At 45.7% G+C, this 13,709-nt stretch overlaps 1 protein-coding gene across 1 annotated transcript in view; it reads right to left on the bottom strand.

Moving 5' to 3' along the window:
- ARHGAP32 (Rho GTPase activating protein 32) overlaps positions 1-13,697 on the bottom strand; it is a 176,095-nt gene extending 162,398 nt beyond the window's left edge. The window contains exon 1 of the mRNA XM_017738338.1: positions 13,671-13,697. The gene's annotated coding sequence lies outside the window, so the exon portion shown is untranslated. The remainder of the gene's footprint in view (positions 1-13,670) is intronic.
- Positions 13,698-13,709: the final 12 nt, after the last annotated feature.

Genomic DNA, 13,709 nt, shown 5'->3' with positions numbered 1-13,709 from the left:
CCTGCTGAAAATACAACCCACCTTTCAACCCTGTTTCAAAAGGCCAACAGGAATAAAATAAAATTTTGCCCTGAAGTAATTTTTCTACTTGAGCCATGCAGCCCTTCACAATTAAGTCAAAATGTTCCTGTAAAACACCTCTTTTTGTTACTCCTTCTTTAATAATGGTGTAAATAATGCACAAGAAGACTCAGCATTGCCTGAGTCAGTGAAGCCTGGAGTAAAACCCAAGAGTGCCAGCTGCTGCCTGTCCTCCATAAAAGCCTTCTCTCCAAAAAACATGACCACAGACACTGTGTTAACCCAAGCTGACAACCTGTTTGCACACAAACGCTGAGGAACAACACTCCCCCTCCCAGGAGCTCCCAAAACGCTGTGCTCTGGGGGAAGGACTTGCTGGGAAGGGCTAAGGCAGCATACAGTACATGAATTGTTTATTCTCAGTATGACTAAGGTAACACTTCGTTTCAGTTGCATCACAGTAGAGGCTGCAATATTTCACTGCAACCTTTAATTGTCCTGACTCATGCTGTCAGTAACAAAATACTCTCTTGGGAAAACAAATAAATAGACAAATAAAGCCTTAATGATTTGGTAAAGTACCTACCAGTGAAAGCACACTGTCCATTATTTTGAAGGCATTAAAAAAGGTTGCAGGTGTGATGTGCTAGAGCAGATGATGAAGGGATTTACAGCTTTGTCACTTTGACAGGGAAGAAAAAAAAAAAAAAAAAAAAAGAAAGTGTGGGGCAGCTTTTGAAAGCATTTGTCTGAAGCACCCAAAGGGTTGTCTGGAAAACGACAGCATTTCTATTCCACTGGCACTTGTGCAGAGCAGCAGGATAATGAAGTGACTGGGCTATTGCCCTTCCCAAAGCAATGAGATCTTGCTGAAAGCAGCACACATTAATTTCAGTGCCCAGGAAAAGGGCACTAAACAGTGCTCTGCCAGCCTCTTCCCCCCTCTCTCAGTAACCAGGATGACTTCAGAACTGACACCTGAAACAGAGACTTTTTAGTGCATAATGAATAACTCGGCAAAAAGAGAAGGCTGTGAGAGAATGGGTAAAAATAAAAATATAGTGAACAAAGGAGTACAAAATTACAAGATCTAATGCAGCCTCAGGGAACAGAGCAGCCTGCCAGCAGCACTTCCAAAGACTCCTGGTGAGGATGTGGCTTACGGAGCCATGGAACAGGTAATGAACCATCCTGGAAAAGCACCTGCTCCTTGCTCCCACATCACTCCCACTTGGAGTGGAGCACTTGGAAAAGACAGTTCTTCCTGTCATCAGGGCAGGGAAAAGCCCCAGTGCAACAAAAATGAGCCTGTAACCATCCTTCAATCTCCTTGCCAAAGAGGACTGGGATTTCCTATGGCCATGGCTCGGGCGTTAGAAATCTGCCCAGGCCAGGAGCTGAGTCCCTCTCAGTTCATGGGAAGGTTCATTCCCGTGCCAGGCTCCTCTCCCTGCTCTCCCCAGAGCGGGGCTGGTGGCTTCCCACAGGGATGTGACTCGGTGATCTGTGTTTCCCTCTCTGCTTCTGGGCACTTCACAGAATGAGACTCCATTCCATGTGACAGCCCAAGCCACAGCTCCTTCCCCCCTCTGAGGTTTTTCGTTCCCAGAGACAAACGAGCTCACTGAAATGTTCTCTGCAAACTTTGTGCAGAAATTGGGGCGGGTTTCTTAAAATATTTTTTCCTTATTTGGAAAAACATTTCATAAACCATGGAAACACAAAATGGGTTGGGTTGGGAGGGAGCTTAAAGACCACTCAGTGTCACCCTCTGCCACAGACAGGGACACCTTCCACCAGAACAGGGTGCTCCAAGCCCCTGGCCTTGGACACTTCCAGGGACAGCCACAGCTTCTCTGGGTACCCTGTGCCAGGGCCTCCCACCCTGACAGGGAGGAATTTTTCCCCAATATCCCATCCAACCCTGCCCACTGGCAGCAGAAGCCATTCTCCCTTCTCCCGGCACTCCAGGATCTTCAATTTAACCATGAAAGTCCTTCAAGCAAAACCTAAGTGATCTCTAAACTATATAAGTGACCTCTTCAAGCCTGCTCTGCTTTGTATTTTATGCAGTAACTGAGCAGGCAACACCATCCAGACCTGATGCCTCCCATTATGTCATGGAAAACTCACAGGAGAGAGCACAGTTAGTGAAAAAGACAAACATTTCTGCTCCTGAATGGAGATTGATATCTTTTTGTATTGCCATTATATAATTAAAGCTTTCAACACACTTGTTTTATTGTAAATGCAGCAGTAATTTAATATGTTCTCTAAAAACAACATGATTTTATTTTCCATTGCAAACAGATCCAGTGCACACCTAGAACAGAAGACTTCCCACCACACAAAATGTGTCTGCACGTGAAGCTTCCTGCTAGGCCACACTCACACCATGCCAACACTTCCCACTTTCCCAGCTCCCACAAACAGCCAGCACCAACCCTCTGCACCACAGCCAGGAATGGTGACAGCAAACAGGGAACCAGCCCCCTTCTCAGGTCTGATGTTCTGTTTTCCCCTGACATGCTGCCACACACTCATTTCTGCAGAGAGCCAGCCAGGGTCAATTCACTTCTGTTAGCACACTCAAGTAACAAAAAGCAGGATTTTTATGACGTTCTGAGGTTCATGACAGTGACAAAAGGTATCCCTTGGTGTGCTTGTTCTTCCTTCCTGTTCTGTTGGCACAGAAAGTGTCAAACATCAGTGGGTGCTGTTTCTCTGATTTACTGACTTAGGGAGTGTTTTAGGATAGCTGGGAAAGGGGGAATGTTTGGGAAAGGATGTTTGAGTGACAAGGCATCACTAGCCTTATAAATACTTTATTTATGGCACCAGCAAAAGCAAGAATATTTCGCCCATCAAAGTACACACTGGGACATATTCTAATGTACTCATTGGCTGTTGGCTTCCTTTGAATTCCTTATTTCTCCAAAGAGAGTCATATCCCAACCTTTATGAAACACGTGCAAAGGTAAAATCAAGAGTGGGCAAACAAGTACCCAGAAGGACCTGCAGTTTCTGTTTCAATATTCCCTCTCTCTAACAGTGCTGAACACCATGAAAGCTTCTTCCCAAACCAGTATTTCCTGTATGCTCCCTGTGCAGCACAGGTGACTGAGCTCCCTCTTGATCAGCACTTCCAGAACCTGATGGATGATGACAAAACACCTCTAAAGCCCCAGCTACTGCAGGAATATCAACACTCTGGCCACAGCTCCCCAGACACGACTTGGCAGCCAAAGGGGCTGGAGCACAGAGAGCTCAGCAGGTGACACCTCCAAACTCCATCCAACACCACAGCATGCATTTCAACCGCAATTGCACAACTCCTTTTTGCCAGGAAGCAGCAATCTGAGGTTATTTCCTATGAGCCTTCCTGTTTCTGTGCACCCAGACTTTGCTTTGTCCTTAGCAGGCACCAAGGAAATTCTGCGTCTGCACAAGAGAGAATGGGCCAAAAACGTTCCCTTCTGTTCTTTTATGAGCCACTGGGGATTTGTCAAAAATGTTCCCTAAGCAGAGGCACATCCTGATTCAAAAAGGAGCCAGGTACTAATTAAACATCCTGTGTGGGCAGCAGCAAGGGCTTTACATCTGTGGGTGTCTGTTTCCAATGCCATATCCAGTGTCCATTCCTTGTTAGCTGTAATCAGATCCAAAATCTCATTTACAAAGTCTGCATCAGGCAGAGCAGCACCTTTTCTCCCTGTGATGCTGTGGAGTTCATGAAACATGTTACACACCCCAAAGTCAAGGTGGTATTTCAGTTATTTCAACAGGATACACAAAAATAATCAAAAAATACAGATCCATGTTGCTGTCATTTCCCTGTGGGAGGCACAGAGTAACTCTACAAGGCAGAGAACATTATCCCAGTGCCTCTTCCAGTACCTGAAACTCCCCCTTGACCCAGGCAGAAGGGAAGATGAGGTTACCTGCTGGTCCTCTGCAAATATTTATAAAGCCCTACACAGAGCAGGAGATGCTGCCACAGAACCTCACAATTCTGTGTGAAGTTGTACTTAAAATCCTCTCCAAAGAGAACAGGAAAGGTGTGCACATTTATACACATACATGCAGAAAAAATGCCCTGCTGCTGGTTTTCAAGGAGCTGAGGAGAAATGGGGAAATATTTTTTACTGCCAGACCAACTCCCAGGACTTACAAGACCTGTACAAATGTCCCTGGGACTGGCCATGACCTTGATATAAGCACATTAAAACAATGTTAGAATTTCTCACCATTTCACTGCAGATCTCTCAGCATTTCATATTTTCAAAGCTCCAATGATGGAGTCAAATAGTAATGAAATATTCTCTGTTTTCAGTATAATTATTAAATTATCTTGTGGAGGAAAGGTGAACAACACGACCCATCTTGGACTTCAAAACTCAACTGGAGGGCAAATAAAATTATAATCAAAGCACACCTTGAAAAGCATCAGTTTTAAAGTCAGACTTGTGATTTTCAGTAACTTGACTGCTGTTTTTTAAATGCTGGAGGGGTCAGTCCTACCACAGATGAAAAATCACCGTAAAAGGCCATCATTTCTTTAAAATGAGTCCTTGGGAGCAGAAATGAAGTGGTTTGCTCCCTCTGCTCACACTCAGGGCCAGGAGTCAGTGCTGGACCACAGGGACCCTTGGCTCCTCTCCCCTGAGGTAGCCACAGGCAGAGGAATTTCAACATCAACGGGCCCTGGGCAGAGGAAATTCAACATCAACAGGCAGAGGAAAAGCCAAAACCCTGCCTGGGAGATGACAGGAACATGTTTTAACCAAACAAATCTTAGGCCCAAGTGCAACCTTATAAAAGGTCAGTTCACTGCAGTAGAAAAACGAAACAAGTACATAAAGGAGAAATCCATACTGCTTCCACTCATGGACTTGTTTTCCATTCCCAAAGGGAAGGGGGAAGGGGGAAGGGGGAAAGGGAAAGGAAAAGGGAAAGGGAAAGGAGGAGATGCAGCATATGCAACTGCATTTATCTTTTCCACTCTACCCTTGTGTATACACGTAATTTTAGTAATTTTTAGTCTGTCCCAAAGGTACTGCATTCTCCTCACAGCACTGCATGGCAGCTCTGAGACAGGCCCTCTCTTTCACCCAGCTTTATCTCATTCCTTGATCTAACAGCTGCTCCAAAAGCCAGTCAGATCTGCCAATGCAGCACTTGTGAAGGAAGAATAGAAAATACATGATTACCTCATATTACTCCAAATACTTTTTCCCTTCCGATGCCTGGCTGTGCTATTTGCCAGGAGAATTAACCCCACTGTACACAGATCTGAGGATTGAACACAAAGAAAACTCATAACTGAAAGTACACTGGAATTTTCTGTTGTTAATTTCTGCCATGATGGTTTATAAAGTGTGAAGAGCAGAGTTCACAGGGTGTGAAGAGGTAAGTTTATAAGGCATGAACAGAGTCAAATAAAAACCAGAAAAATAGTTTACTAACTCAGCTTGAACTTTTCTCCTTTTAGTAATGTTTTCCAGCAATTTGCCATCACAGCTAGGTGCCATTAGCACCCAAATACATAATTTTTAACATCCTTCCTACTGCTCAAAGGAGCAAAAGTGCTGCAAAGGCCAGAAGGAGGTTCCCACCCCATGAACCAGCAGGGTGTGCTTCCACCATTGTTCTCAAGCCACTGAAATCTGCATTTACAGAACATTCCTCATGTGTCATTAAACCTGTCTCCACAGAATCCAGAGGAAAAGTGCGTGGTAAAACCCCTGAGTGGTACCCTGCTCTCTGCGGGGGTTGTGCTCCAGGAGGCAGGAGTTGTTCCAGAGTTGTTCTGAAGCACATTGCTGCTAGAGCACAGGGAGCAGAGCCATTGATAACCCGTGGGACCATTCGTTCTGCATAAATACACTCCTTTTTGGGCCCTCTGGCTGCAAATTAACCCGTGCTGGCTTTCTGGACCCACACAAAACTCATCTTCACAGCAGCAGGTTGAAAGCTCTTCCCTCCAGCCCCGCCAGCCCAGGGGCTGAGCCCCTTCTGCCTCAGCCGAGGGCGATCACTCGGGGCTCTGCTGCTGGCAGGGCTCAGCACCAGGACCAGATCCAGCACAGCTGCATTCCAGCTGGCATCCCTGCTCCTGCTGCTCCTCACGCAGGGCCCGAGGTTCCAGCCCTGGCCTTGTGGGGCTTTCCTGGCTGCTCCTGGGGCAGCGCGGTCAGGCACAAACCCCACTGCTCACTGACTGCACCTGCACTCACCTGAAACTAATTCACCACGTTTGTAACCACTCCTGCTCTGGCATTCCCCCAGCAAACAAGACATGAGAAACGAGGAAAATCACAATCAAGGAGCTGAATTCAATATTCCTTGGAGGGAAATCTTTATCTTCACAGAGTCCTGTGGCCACGTGGCTCGTTTCCCCCCCTGCCAATGTTTCCAACCTCAGCATTTTAACTGAGTAACAAATTCTCAGAGGAATAAATTTCTCTCCTGAAATTCATATGCAGCAAAGCCAAGACCAGGATTGATGTTGTTTGCACACCCAACAGCTCTGCAGACCCTGCAAATCCCACAATTCTTGCTAAAGGGACAGTGACAGCAGCCAAGCACCTTCTGTCTGCCAGCCCCAAATGGAGAGAACAGAACAACAAATAAAAGGAATTTTGCCTTCCGTCTGTGAGTTTTGAGATTTTAAAGTGTCGTGAATATGTATTTTAAATGAGCAAAGAGGTGATCCTGAGCCTAAAAAGCAAGAAAAGGGATTGGAAAAGGTCAGCACAAACAGGCCCAATACAAAACAGAACATTGTATTCAGGGTCTGTCGGCATCTGGAATTATTTGTGAGCAGCTGCTCCTGAGAAGTTCCATGTGTGGTCAAGCACTGAAAAGGGAGAATGTGCTCAAACCCAGGGACATTTGCTGGAGAAAAGGTTTTTGTGTGATTTGTGTGTCTGCAATATTTGTTAACACTGAAGAGTGGAGAAAAGCTGTATTATTCCTTCAAGTCATCAGTCCTGCACACAAGGGAAAAAGCAACATCTCCACCAAAGTTCTGCTGCTCCAGAACTGGGGAAAAACCGATTCTGTCAACAGCAGAGACACCACTGGGAAACTGGGGGAAATTAATTAAAATGAGGCATGGACTTTGCACAGAACGGGCTGTAAGCTGGGGAGATGTCCAGGGAGATCTAACACAGAGATTCGGGCAGGGTTTCCATGAAGTGTGTGACGAAACTATTATCACCTCAACAAGGCTTAAAAACACTGCATAAACAAAGCCCAGGAGCACAACACAGCTTCACAATTAATACTGAGTTGGAGTTTTGGTTCATTGTCTGCTGCTTTTATATATAAATACATATATGCACACAGAAACTGTGAGAGTTCTTCTTCGTTTTGGTTCTGTTTTAAAGAAAAAGCTTCCCATTTTGCACTCAGAAGCAATCAATCATGGATGCTTTTATAAGCAGGGGAAAATATAATTCAAGTGTCCATCTGCATTCCCAAACCAGACCATGCAGTGTGTCATTTTAAAACAACAAACTTCATTAGAAACAGCAAACTTTATTAGGGTGAAGCTGGCAAGGAAAGCCAAGGCGAGAAGGTAAGGAAGTTCCCAGTGCTCCAGGACAACACTGTGCCTGCACAGCACATTAACTGGGAGAAAAGGGAAGGAATTGGTATGTCTAACAAGGCTTTTTCCCCACAAGAACTCCACTTGTGGTGCAGGGAGCTGTCACAGCAGTTTTTCCAGTAGCGCAATTATCTCCCTATGAAACTTGCTTCCCTCTCCAGAGTCCGGCGGGGGGAAGGAGGGGGTGTTTGTCTTTTCTTTCCAGTAATGATCCCCTGGCTGGCAGCCTCAGCAGCTCTGCTGTGTTTCCCAAACTCACGCTGGCTCCAAGGCTGCAGATGGAAGCTCAGCTCCTCCACCATCCCAGCAACCACATCCCAACGTGTCCCATAAAGGATAACTCTGGGCTTTGCCAGAGCAGCCCCCACACATGAGCAGCAGAGCTCTGACACTTCCACAACTTCCCTGGGGGATTTGAGGATCAGATATGGAAGCGATCAGAGGCTTGTTAATCTCATTATATTGCTCCTGCAAAAAGCTATGAGCAACCATGGCAGTATTAAACAAATTAGTTTGTACATGAAAAAAGTCAACACAGCTTTGGTTAACTTTCAGGGCACGAATTTAAAGGCTCTCTGCAACCACAAATACCAGGATTTAAGAACAACCATCCTCTGAAATTGATATTTGGTGTGTGCTGGCCTTATTTCCCCCCCACCATTAATAGGGGATGGAGATTCCCAGCCCATGAAACTCTAAGTGTTCTCATGTGTGCCCAGAAGCAGCTCTCCTGGTAGCACAGGGAGCTGGGAAAGTCCCTTTAAGGGAAGCTGTCAACACTGAGCATTGCATGAGACCCTGCAAGATGAAGACACCGGTGTAGTTTCCTTTCTTGTTCTATTTTTCACAAGCCATGCCTTGTTTCTGGTGAGGCAAGCCCTCCAGCCAGCCTCCTCCTCTCTCAGTGCTCCAAAAGAGACCACTTTAACCACAGAAAAGGCTCAGATCTGCTCCTACACTCTGGCTGTTCCCTGGGCTGACACCACCAAGAGTTGGTTTCGCAGTAGATTTTGCTGATGCAAAGGGATGTTAAGAGGTGTCACTGCCTTTACCCTCACAGGAGAGTGCCTGAGTATCAAACACATAGTATCAAATTTGTTAGGACAGATGCCCAAGGTCAAAACCCACTCTAATTTCACTTGTAGCAAGGGGTTTGCTGGGTGTTTGATGCCATTCCAAGTTCTGCTAAAGGAAAACATGAAAATACGGTCATGGTCCCTCTTCCCATCACTCCAAATTATGAGATTTGCTCAGAAACTGTGACAAAAAATGTACCAAGTAGTTAACTGCTCTTTTTATTTACCTTTTGACTCTCAATTGCATGGACTTTGGGTTGTCAAAAGCTTTCTCCTAGCACTTCTTTATTAGAACACAAACAGATTTTCACATAGCCTCTGTAGGCATATGCACTTAAAATAGTTGGATATTTCCAACTTAAATAGGTGGATATTATATGTAAATAATTTTTTTTAAAGCATGGCATGCACTGGCCCAGCACATTTACACTCCCAAAACAGAAGCCAGCACAGTGACACTGAACACTGCAGAGAGATACAATGCACATTTACAAATGACATTTATCTCATACAGCAAGCAAAGCTGCTCCACTGAAGTATCAGTAAGAGCAAATGCACAGAGAACAGCAGACTGAAAAGGCTTGGAAATACTGTATTTATTATTTCTGAAAAGGGTTTGTGTGATATCTTGTTATGTTTCACTTTTAAAAGGACAAAACCTTCTGAAATACACAAATGAAAACAAGTGGCCAGAAAATCAAGCCTGTTTGCACGGTTAAAATACTGCTTAAGAGCTGAAATCTCATCTGCCACATTCCAGTCCTGAACAAGATCTGGAGCACTAATTTATAAACCCTGGGGGGGGGAAAATGCTAAGAAATCCTTGACTATTCAGTAGCTCTGTGAATAGGAAAATCTCTGTATAATGCACAAGGAAAGGGAGAAAGCCCAGCCCGCTGGTGTTCATTAGTGTCACACTCGAACAGGGACATGCACCCGGTGATCCGGATCCAGTGGGGAGTCACAGCCACAGAACTGCCCCTTCCAAGGGTGGTTAAACCCCACCAGGGCTGCACACTGCCCTAAATCCATCTGTCAGGAGAAAGCAACCACCACCACTGCCCGTGTCCAGGAAAACATCATCTCTCACTCCAGAAAAGCCACAGGATCCCCCTGCTAAAACTGCCCCCAGCTTGAACTGTCTGAAGCAAGAAATGAAGAGCTGAGTTAAACTCTCATCAATGCTCTTGGACAAGGGCTTTCTGGTCTTTAACATCATGGGAAGTGTCAGGTTAGAAGTCCTTCCCCAATCTGGATTAACTGGAGAATTTAGACCTTGGAGAAGCCTTGCAGTGACCCTGAAGTAAATCTGTAACCCAAGGAGCAGCAATACTCTGTCACCTCTGGGTGCTTCAGGAGTTCAGTCAGGTGTGGGACGGGAGAGGGGAGGCCCAACCCTTTATAAACGCAATAATCTGACATAGATGATCCAGCACATCCTGCCTGCTCCTGGGCACACCTGGCTCTGCCCAATACAGCCACTGCCCCTCGCAACCAAGGGTGGCCTCTGCCACTACAGAGCTCCTCGGAGCAGACTGAAGGGGAACTGGAACAGATCTTTTAGCAAGTATTGCACTTTTACTGCTGTTTTACCCAGAGGAGGAAGCAAACTAGATTAGATGTGGATTGCATAAGGAAAGGCAACTGATGGAAAAGCAGGTGTCACATCACCTCCAAGGTGTCTCCAGAGGTGCTGAGATAACTAATTCCACAGTCACACTTTCAGAAGGAGTGAACACGGGATCTAAGAGAAGCTGGAATATAAATGGCACTTTAAAGCAAGGTACCAAGTTCAAATTCCTGCCCTCCTTCTCCTGCCATCCCCACTCTAAATCACACTGGATCTTCCCACCAGCCAAAGGCACAGCTGGGAGTGTGAAATGCACCCAGGTGCTGAGGTTTATACTTCAGCTTCTTTCTGGATCCCCAATTCAGGCATGTTTGCAAGCTCCAGAAACAGTACACACAACCTCCTTCAACAAATGCACAAGAGCGAGCAGCTGAGCAGCTGCACCACTCCATCCTCAGGAGCTGGATGGAATTCTAGAAATGCCCACTCTTCCTCAGCCCCTGCCACTGCATCCTGTCACTATTCCCAATATTCAAAAACACACACAAAAGGTGTACATCTGCCTGGTTTTGCTTTTTACATGAAAACACACCAGAGCCTGCCCTGCTCTGACTCAACAGCTAACGAGCTGCCCGCTTTGGCCATTATCCTCAGGATTGGGAAGCTCAGATCCCATCCCAGTTCTCCTGCCTTCTGTCCATCACATCCACCCTTTCAAAGTCACCTTATTTCTCCTTTTCACCAGGGATACTATGGGGTTTTTTTTTCTCTTTTCTTCAGGCTGACAACTGAATGGAAGCTGGGAATAACATTCCTTTTTTCAACATAGGTGAAAACTAAGGGATTTAATTCCCTTTAATGATGACTATCAGGAGCAGAACATCAAAAGATTAAACTGTGGTCCCTGACACCAGGGCATGAAGTTTTCATAAAATATCAAATAATGAGAAACATGGTTTAACACAAAGAAAGATTAAACCAAAAAGCTCGACAAAGGGGGATTAAATGATTATTTCTGTATTTTTGATATAAATACCGAGGATATGTCACACAGGACATTGTTACACTGGTTGTTACAAGACCCAGGGGAGCCAAGGACATGCTCACCAATGCTCTGATAAAATTGTCCCCTCCCTGCATAAGACAAAACGAGGGGATTTTTCCACGGAAAGCATCCCGGGGGGCCGGAGCCTGGGAAAGCTGTGTGCCGGAGCTGGAGGGCGCTCAGAGGTCAGGAGCAGAGGCAGCTCAGCCACGAGCAGAGGACACGCCGTGACACCCAGGTCACCCCGAGCTCCCTGTGCCGAGCACCAGTCCCAAACACCAAACCCCAGCCTGGCTTGGAAGATGTTCCCCATCCCAGGAACACACTCGGCTCTGTCCCTGTCCTCCCAGCCACTGCCCTGCAACACTGCTGCTTTCTGTCCCTCTTCCCCCCAGCCCCAAGGGCAGTGTTATGGGTAGGGCAAGGACTCTGCAACCCTTGGATGTGCCACTCGGAAAAGGACGTTTTTCCTGGAGAAAATCTGAATCAGCACAGCACATTCACTCTGACATCAATAACCAGCAATCTCCCTGAACTCCAAGCATCCATCAGGAGCACTGGAGTAAAAGCAGTAAGTTAAAAATACTCCTATAATCCTGTTAAATGCAAGCTTTGCTTCTAAAAAACAATACCAATTTTATCTCTGTTCTGAAAGGCAGGACATGAGCAAGAGATCTGCCTTCAGAGAGGCAACCATAGTAAGCTCATCCGGAGTTCTGTCATACTCTGGACTCTCTGCACAAGTGACAAAAAGAGGGGATGTCACTGCCAGAACCGAAACCTATTTAATCTGCAGACTTCATGGATGACAAGAGCCATTTGGAGGAAAACTGCATAGATTTTATCAAACCACTGCTAAACTTTGTCTGTCTTCAGCCAGAAACCTCATACTGCACATACTGACATTGCCAGCTTCTCACAAATATCAGAGCTCCTGTTCCCAAGGGAATTCACACCAAACACAAATCCTGTAGCTCCTATTTACAAAATCTGGTCTGGCAAGCATGTGGCTCTATCCTTGGGTGACAACACACTGCCAATACATTGCATTTTGTGCTTTTTCCGTGATGAAGCTGGGGAGTGTAAAGCCTTCAGCATTAGCACACAAGACACAGTTAATTTTTAAATACAGATTTGTTTCCAAGTAAGAGGAACCAAAATTTTCCAACTACCTTTCTCACAGTACCCAAGTCAAACAATGAGCAGATATCCAGCAGCAGCTTTCCTAAGGATAAATACTTCAAGGAAGAAAGAAAACACAGACAAATTCAAAGAAATGTTGCAGTGCTGGTAGGAGCTACTCTCCTTCAGTTTCTGGCAGTGTAAGTGAAGTAGGAGGAGTCAGCATAAATTACCAAGACTTTGTTGATAATGTGTTAAACAGTGAAAAAAGAACCTGCGTCTCCAGCTCCAGGCACCTTGGTTCATAAATAACTTCTGGTGTGGTAAAGCCGCCTTGATCTGTAACCCAGGTAGGTGGTAACAGCAAATTATAAATGATACTGGGTCCACAGCTCCCTCCTTTTTTTCCTCACTAGTAAATATTCACTCTCAGCCCTGAAGTAGAAAATCCCAGTTGAACTGCAATAGCACCAGGCACATTTCCTATCAGCCACAGCACAAACCCAAACCCAGGGTGAAGGAGATGATTTGCCATGAAGATAATCAGCACTGCCTCATTCCACAAGAATTTTAACGACACACACATGATAACCTGGCCCTCCAGAACTATCACTCCTAAACCCATATCCTATCAACAGCTCTTAGTTATCCATTAGAAAGGAAAAAAATACTCAGCACAGAGCCCTTGTGACTATTGCTGCCTTCACACGAAGCAGACGCTGTGTGCTCCTCTCTGCTATGCGCAGGGTATGGTGCATTTTTTAATAGAAAAAATGCATTTTCTGTCATGTTGATAATCACATTCCACACACTTCACCTGAAAATGCCTCAAGGACTGCTCTCACAAAAAAGGACGGGATGCAAAATCAGACTTTGCCTTCTCCATGCTGGTGGGAGCTACACAGCGCAATGTGGCTGAAGCAGGCAATTAACCTTTCTCCATTCAAAAGCTTAACCACTTAAAAGACACACAGTCATTTACATGGGTTTAAAAATACAGCAAATATTAAAATGAACTTGCATTTGCTGGATGGAAACGCCACGTTCGCCTTTCCTTAATCCCGCTCTACATATTTATTAGGCATCGCCGGCTCTGACCAAGTGTGAAACAATTACATCCCTCGGAGACACGGTCGCAGCACTCCATCGATGAGGGTTAAAATAAAGGAGGGGAAGGGAGGCTCGTCCCGGAGGAGCGTCCTGAGGGCTGTGGCTGGCACTGACCTGTGCGATCCATCGAGGCCGGTCCCGGCTGCGGCTCCG

The sequence above is a fragment of the Corvus brachyrhynchos genome, unplaced genomic scaffold (genome assembly GCF_000691975.1).
Source record: "Corvus brachyrhynchos isolate BGI_N302 unplaced genomic scaffold, ASM69197v1 scaffold46, whole genome shotgun sequence".
NCBI classification, from domain to species: domain Eukaryota; kingdom Metazoa; phylum Chordata; class Aves; order Passeriformes; family Corvidae; genus Corvus; species Corvus brachyrhynchos.
Note: the sequence above shows the minus strand (reverse complement) of the source record. Positions and strands in the feature narration are given on the sequence as shown.